The sequence below is a fragment of the Frankliniella occidentalis genome, unplaced genomic scaffold, assembly GCF_000697945.3.
Source record: "Frankliniella occidentalis isolate FOCC.00 unplaced genomic scaffold, Focc_3.1 Scaffold59, whole genome shotgun sequence".
In the NCBI taxonomy this organism is placed as follows: domain Eukaryota; kingdom Metazoa; phylum Arthropoda; class Insecta; order Thysanoptera; family Thripidae; genus Frankliniella; species Frankliniella occidentalis.
Window position 1 is genome coordinate 167,327 of NW_026267189.1, and position 7,458 is coordinate 174,784.

A 7,458-nucleotide genomic window follows, 5' to 3' on the forward strand; every position below is an offset into this window, starting at 1 on the left:
TACCATAGTTAGACACCACAAAGTGTCGAGAAAATGCACACTTGAACTTAGACGTCAATTGACGTGCAAAATTAAACACTTGTTTTACCAGTGTATGAAAAAAATTTGGAGCGAAATAAGCAAACGTCGCTCTTCCAATAAGAACCAAACTGGAAGCGATGCGTCGCTCTCGCAAAAGCAACGCGCTTGACTCCTGCACTTTCGTACCCGTGCCCGTGCCGAACGGCCACATCTCGCGTTGCCCAGTCCCATTTTTGTTGTTCCACGTTCGTTTCCTCCTCTGAATGGGAAAGCCAGCAGCTGCTGGGCCTTTCGATAATCCTTGTGAATAATAAAAAGACGCGTACAAGGTTTAGCCGGAGAAATTAACTTCATTGTCAGACTGTGTGGCTGCCGCTACGCCCACGTTCGGAAAAAAGGGGGGGGGAGGCAAAGGAAATAAAAAAGGAACAAAGAGCCGAATCAGCCCAGCCGAGCGGCGCTTCTTTCTTTTTTCTCCATCTTGTGTCACTTTTTGCTTCGTTATGTCGCAGCGCGCCGCCACTGCTGCACTCCCTGTCATCAGGGAGCGCTTTGTGCGAGGCGCAGGACAAAGTACGTGATCGTAGAGAAACATGATGAGACACAGTAACTTATCGGCAGCGCAGACGAAACTTGACCGGAAAAACAAACTTGGAAATTTAAAAAGTAGTGTCAAATATGTGGGGGTAAATTAAGAGGGGGTAAAAATCGTCGATGGGGTAAAAAGAAAAATTGTCCATCCATCCCACACAGGAGAGAGTGTGACCTAGTCGTCACACGCTATACACGAGATGTGACGGCCTATTCCAACTACGTACTGCATAGCCAATGAGACAGCGGAACGGCTCGCCGACAGCGGGCCTACCGCGCCTCCCGCTCGCCGGACACATTTTCACTTATCCGTCTTTTTGTCCTCGTTCCGTTCGCTATTGTGGCCAGCGTGCCTTATTGTCCCGGCGGGGCGTGGCGGGGCATGGCGGGGCGTGGCGAGGCGTGGCGCGGGGCGTTCCGTTGTGCAATAACGCCCTTTTCTTTTCATGCCGTCCCCAGCATTCACATGCGCGCCTACCTCACGCCCCGCTGTGCGGAATAGGTAGGCAGGCCGCGGCACGGCTAATGCACGGCAAAGAACTGAGCATCAATTCCATTAATTCAACACCTAAATAATTTAAAAAAACTATAGCCAAGGGAAGATCACCGCGCCAACTCTGTAAGGGCAACTAATGGTGCAGTTGGGAATATGTCTGGAGGTCACAAGCGAAATGTGAGGGACTGAAAGAGAGAAGAGGGGGAGAAGGGGGATAGATTTTGTAGACCTCATCATTGTGAATTGTTCGCTTCTTGTCATAGACATTCATTTACCTTAACAGGTTCCCTGCGGCGTGGTCACACTCCCATGTTGAATCATTGGCACCAAAAATCAGCCGCAGGGAACGTCTCAACGAAAATTTCATGGCAGAAATTAAAGGAACGTCCTTCATTAGGATGACGAAAATTTTTATTCGATCTAACAATTTTCTGTCTAATCAAATTCAAAAAGATGTTATTTGTCAGATTGAAAAAGAATCGTTGAGCAAACAAAATTTACTGTTACAACTAAAATTACATTGGGTTGGCAACGTCAAAATTTCGTTGTTGGAAAAATATGGATTTCTGGTGTACTAACCCTTTTTTAAGTTGAAGAACTCGTACACCCAGGCCTGTACTAAAGACCTTCTAACTTACTAAGAGCGTAATAACGCGTACTTATGGGGAAAATCAGCCGTAATAGTGTCGCAATGACAGAACTTTGCATAAATGATCAAAAATTACGCCTAAGATAGGCTATACTAACGTACACTTTTATATGGAGTGATTTTTTCCTCGTAACTAGATAGAGGTATAGAGATTACATAAGGCCTAAAGTATCACACATGGTAATAAATCCTTTACTGTAAAACGAGCATTGTATCTTTTCCTCCTTAAGGCGCATCGTCTTTTGCGTTAATTTTCCTTCTGCACACCCTGCAGCCTCAGAGGTCATATCCCCCCCCCCCCTCTCCCTCTCCATTCCAGTTCCCTTCCATACCCTTTTGTACAGGGTCGCATGTCCCGCGGTCCGCGACCTGACCACAATCGCCGCTCCACCTGTTCACGGTCCATCAGGTTGGTTCGAATTAATTGATTGATTGAGTAATCGACTGAACGACGCGTGACTGGAATAACAAAAAAAAAAAAAGAAACAATTGCGAGGGCTTCACGTGATCCCGCAAAAAGATAGACGGAAAGAAGGGCAAGTACAAAAGGAGGACACCGCATCCAGAAAAGAATCTCTAAAAAAAGTATACATACTATTTTACTCTACGACGCCAAAAACAATCTCCAAGATTAGACGAAGTAAATGGGCAATCCTCTAGAATGGGGCAGGGTGCTACAGATTCATTTCTTTTACCAGTGTGCGTCTCTGGACGCCGAATGGCAACGGGGAAACAACAGACCGTGTTATGCACGACTTACTCGGACAGAATAAAAAAAGAAGCAAATCGTCGTTAGACTGTAGAAATAAAATTTTAAAAAAATGGCGTTGCAGACCAGGCGGGCGAGAAGGGGACGCCGCCGCCAGCCGCTGGGAGGGTGGCGTCGCTACGAGGGAGGGGGAGTCAGACAGGAAGGGAGAGAGCGAGAGAGCGAGCAAAAGAGAGGGACAGAGAAGGCTGGGCATGTTTGCTGAAAAATATGCCAAGCTTTCCAAGCGTTATTATGTAATCGAACGCGGCCGTGGGAGAGATTAGAATAATTCAGACGCCGTTCGCCCCGCAGGGGAGCGCTATCGCCTGCTATCGATGAGGTAGGCCGGGTGACTGCGACCGGAAGGCAACATCAGTACAGCAGAAGAACCGGTCCAGGCGAGTCCAGTGTCTACCACGATTGGGGTCTGTGTTCGATGAAGTCTGAGGGGGTTCCTACTTTCGCTTGTCTTTTCGATTTTTACTACAGTAGACATGACATGTCTTTCAGATGTAACCAAAAAGTCAGGGTGAACGCCTCCTCAATTCTTCATTGGAAAAAAGTGAGTCTATCGTTTGCTCTCTCGCTCTCTCTCTCTTTCGTAAACCATCTCTCACTCTGCCCTTTCCCCCTGTTTCCCCTTTCCCTCACCCTCGTTTTCGCTTCACAAAGTGTCGATGGGGCCCCACATTCTCATCGCCACTGTAACACGACACGAAGCGAAGCGGTTCCATGTAGACTTCATATTCCGCCCTTCAGCATAAAAGAAAAATAAAGCATGAAAAGGAAAAACAAATAGCGGAGGGAAGGCCACGTTAAGTGGGCACGGCGGGGCAAGGCCTGGCCGAACATGATGTCGACCGCGTACCAGGTACAGCATGGGGTGATGCCAAATTGCTTCGGGAATGAGAACGACTAAATGAGCTCCACCATTTTTTTGCAGCGTTCGTTTTCAGCAAGACCGCGTATTTCTCCTTGTCGAACAACATTTGAGACGTCCGTTGACATTCGGGCATGTGTAAATAATGAAAACAAACCTAAACTTGACCAACAGGTAAATAATAACTTAAAACTCGGATGATTCTTTACACGGTTTTGCTAGAAAGACATCTTTTAAGGTATAGTCAGCCCCCACTCTCACTCACCCTACAGCGGCCCGCGGTGCTGCACCGCCAACCCTCTTCCGCATTCTGCTGTGCACACCCCTTGCACCCTAATCTTTTCTACCCACCGTCATGGATTTAACAATCTACCCTCGTCCTCTGAAATGTAATTAAATTGAGCTTTCCCCTCTCTCTTCATGCTCTTCTGCCTGAGCCAGCCCCGGGGGCCGGCTGCGGCGGCAGCCCCGGCTCTACGCCCTCTGCGGATGGGAAGGGAAAAAATGGCAAGAAAAACACGGGGAGGGTTAACGGCTGCGATGGTATGTGTTCGCTACGCTCCGCCACGCCCCGCCGGGGGTGGAAAGCCTTTGTTCCCGCCCTTCACCGACACGCCGGGGGGCGGCGTCTTGTTGAGAGAAAGAGCGGCGAAATGAAATTCCACGCACCGTCCACACACGTCCACAATGTACGGCGCGCCATAGAAAAGAGGTATGAAGTGCGCGGCGGGTCCGAGCGGCCCCCGATGAGGAGGGGCTGCCTCGGCGCCATGACCGTCAAGGGGGTGGGGCTCCGGCCAGTGCGGCCAAGACAGGCGAGGGAGTGGGTGGTCGGGGCGCACAGAGGGGATGACGGCCCCTCGACGTCTGCATATTCAAGGGCGCCAATATTATGTGCTGCTGTCAATTTTCTCCTCCCTCGTCCCCTTTTCCTCACACAAGCACCCCCTTTCTATTTCTCGCTTCGCTTTACTTCTACCCCTTTTCATTTTCCTTTCGCCGACAGCGATTTTCCCCATCGTAACTATCTCTCACTCTCTCTCTCTCTCGCTCTCACTCTCGCCACCGGTCAGCTTTTTTAATCGCGGCAGGGGCGCTAGTATGCAAATTACGTTGATTAAGACAAAATGATTGTCGCCCCTTTGTCGACGTTCACGCAGTGCGCAACATTTTCACGTGTTGGCTGTAAATTACCCCCCTCCCGTATTTTTTTTGGCAAAGCAAAATAACGAACTGCTTTAATGATGTAATGTACCGACTGTATCAGAGCGCACACACATCATACTTGCACTGGCTGCAAGTGCTGTGCTCTGCTGTAGTACCCACACCCACATAACCTGACGCACAATTTGGGAATCGCAAACCAACAACAATCCGCTTCAATGCCTGCTCAGTCACGTCCTTTTACAGAATTTCAAAAAAATCCACAAGGCAAGGCAAAATTTCTCTTTTTTAAAAAAATGATGGCAATCATGATAAAGAGCTGACTACAAATACCCCGCATGAAGATAGTCACAGGTAGTACTTTTGGATTAGCATGGAAGGGATTTTGCAAATTCTACTTACAAGAAAACTGCAGGAACATCGCGCATGGTATTTTCAACATAGCGCAGTTGATTGAGTGTTGGTGATCGCCTTTCCATATATTTCTTCCGGAAACAGCAAAGCGTTATCGGGCTAACATTTCTATCAAGCAGATAGCCAATTACCTGTATCAAACGCCTCCCCCTCCCTCCTCCCCCCTCATTGCAGCACAGAGGGCGGTACTGGTGGGCAAGATGGATAGGCGTGAGACAAAGGAAAGGGGGGGATAAAAAAAGGGGGGTATATGGAGAGAACGGGGGCGGGATGAGAGAAATGGGCGGGAGATAGCGAGAAAAAAGACTGGCAGGCGCGCGGGGCCTGCGGAAGCGGGCGCGCATGGAATTAATGTATGCATTAAAAGTACACATTAGGGCCGAAATCATTAGAGAAGGCATTAAACCAAACGACCCTCCTAGCGGGCGTGGCGCGGCGAGACTTCAGCACATAACTCCCTCTCTTTCCTCCCTCTTGTGCCCCCCCGCGTCTCCCTCTCTCTTTCCCCGAAACCACCACCCCTTTGCTATCTCCCTGGCCCTGGTCGGACTGGCGCGCCCGAGGGCCGCGCCAGCGCTGCGCTATCTGATTCGCCAACGAAAACTCACCGAGAAAGCGCACACAAACACACACACACACACACACACACACACACACACACACAAACACGGGATAAATGTCCCGTAGACTCCCGCATGCTACACTCTTAACACAGTAGAATGCGGACCTCATTCGACAAATTGTGGGAGTTCGACGCCTGCGAGACTCCGGGTAGGCCACCCTGCAGAGCAGGCGTGCATTGCATGCGAGATGTTGCCTACCTATTAGGCGCTATGAGAGGTCGCATCACGGCTTACTTTGGTAGTTTCGTAACGTTGGATTACGGACCTGTGGACCTCATGGATGACCCCTTGTGGTTCAAGCGAGTAAGCAATCTATACCTCGCAGGAATGCGGTAAAGTATAACTACAGAAGGTACGAGGATGATCAGCAACTTGGTACATAGCGTAAGTACAATTTCTTACTTGCAGAATTATGTATGACTCGTTGAAAAGATTTACATCGTTACAGATATCATTTCTATGCACGTTGGTTCTGTGTATGGTGTATCATCGCAGTTAAATTTTCTCGACCCTATAGAACCTCATCCGTTTTGAAACTAGAAATCGACATGTTTACCTTCTATCTTAGGGCAAAATTTTCCTTACGTTTGCATGTTTTTTTTCATTTTATTTCATATGCACCCGCTTACCTCTTATAGGGGTTTCTGCACATCGCATGGAGTGGAAGGGGTGATCACCCAACCTCCCCTCCTGCCTGTGTGTGTCTCTCTCCTGCCCAATTTCCTCCTTTGGATGTCGGTGACAGGCTGCTCACAGAGCAGCTCGACTCGCCCCCAACATTGGACGCCCTGAGGGGCCGCCGTGACGCTCTGCAAAGCATGCCCGGCGTTTCTTCTCTCTACGACTTTTATTTCTCTCCCTACGCTCTGCTATACAACCATATCGTGCGGCATTCACTGCTGCGTCGGAGCGGCCCATTTGTCCAACCGGATATAGCGTGAAAGGCAGGGGCAGACACAGGGAGAGACAAGGGGAAAAGGGAGGGACATGGGACAGGGGAGGGGGCGAGAGAGAGATACAGGACAGGAGTGTTCATGACGACGTCTCTAGCATGTGTCCCTTCCACCTGCTGCCAGGAGCAGGAGGCCTCAAACGAGGCTTACACACAAGGCAACTCACGGTATGGAGACGGGGCTACGCCATGGCGCCCAAACAGCAAATAAAATACTGTTTAAAAAAATGAAGTAGAGTACGTAGTAACTAAAGTAGAACTACGATAATAATTTTAAGAGCTGAAGGAAAAAGAAAGACGAAACGCCTTTTACTACTCACCAAACGTTGGGTTCTAGAGAAGGCACCGGCTAGCCAGCGACACCTGTAAGTGAATGAGAAATTGTCATTCGGTTCATTTCTTCATTCAAATTATTTCAGAAAATATGGAGCAATTTTAGTTGGCGTCAACTGCTCAACAAGTCTAAGTGTGCAACCGCGAGTTGAATAAATGGAAATGTTCAGCTCAGTAGTACTGCACTTGCAAGTGTCAAACTAGGTTATTTTGCACTTGTAAGTGTGCAACTTATCTGTTGAACACTTCTCTAGATCGGCCGTTTAATGTAAGGGGAGTGTTCAACAGAGGAACTGTGCACACAAGTGCACAGTTACCGGTATGAACATTTGCAAGTGTACTAACTGCTATATGGAACACTTTGCTACTAACTTGAAGTACACGGAAAAAAAAGATTCGCTGAGCCAGCTAATATATTGACTGGTATCTGGACAGACAAGCACATAAACTTCTGTAACCACTATATTGTCTACTCTAATCAATCATTGGCTGTGCCAGTCAAAAATTAGCTGTAAGAGCTCCATCCTTACCTAAATCAGTCGAGGTCTACCTTACTGATGCAGGCAAATCATTACTTCATACAA

General features: G+C 48.5%; 1 long non-coding RNA gene across 1 annotated transcript in view; it reads right to left on the bottom strand.

Annotated features, from left to right (window-relative positions):
• LOC113211387 (uncharacterized) overlaps positions 1-7,458 on the bottom strand; it is a 213,603-nt gene that overhangs the window by 126,750 nt on the left and 79,395 nt on the right. Inside the window, exon 3 of the long non-coding RNA XR_008011193.1 lies at positions 6,862-6,904. This is a non-coding gene — a long non-coding RNA (uncharacterized LOC113211387). The remainder of the gene's footprint in view (positions 1-6,861; positions 6,905-7,458) is intronic.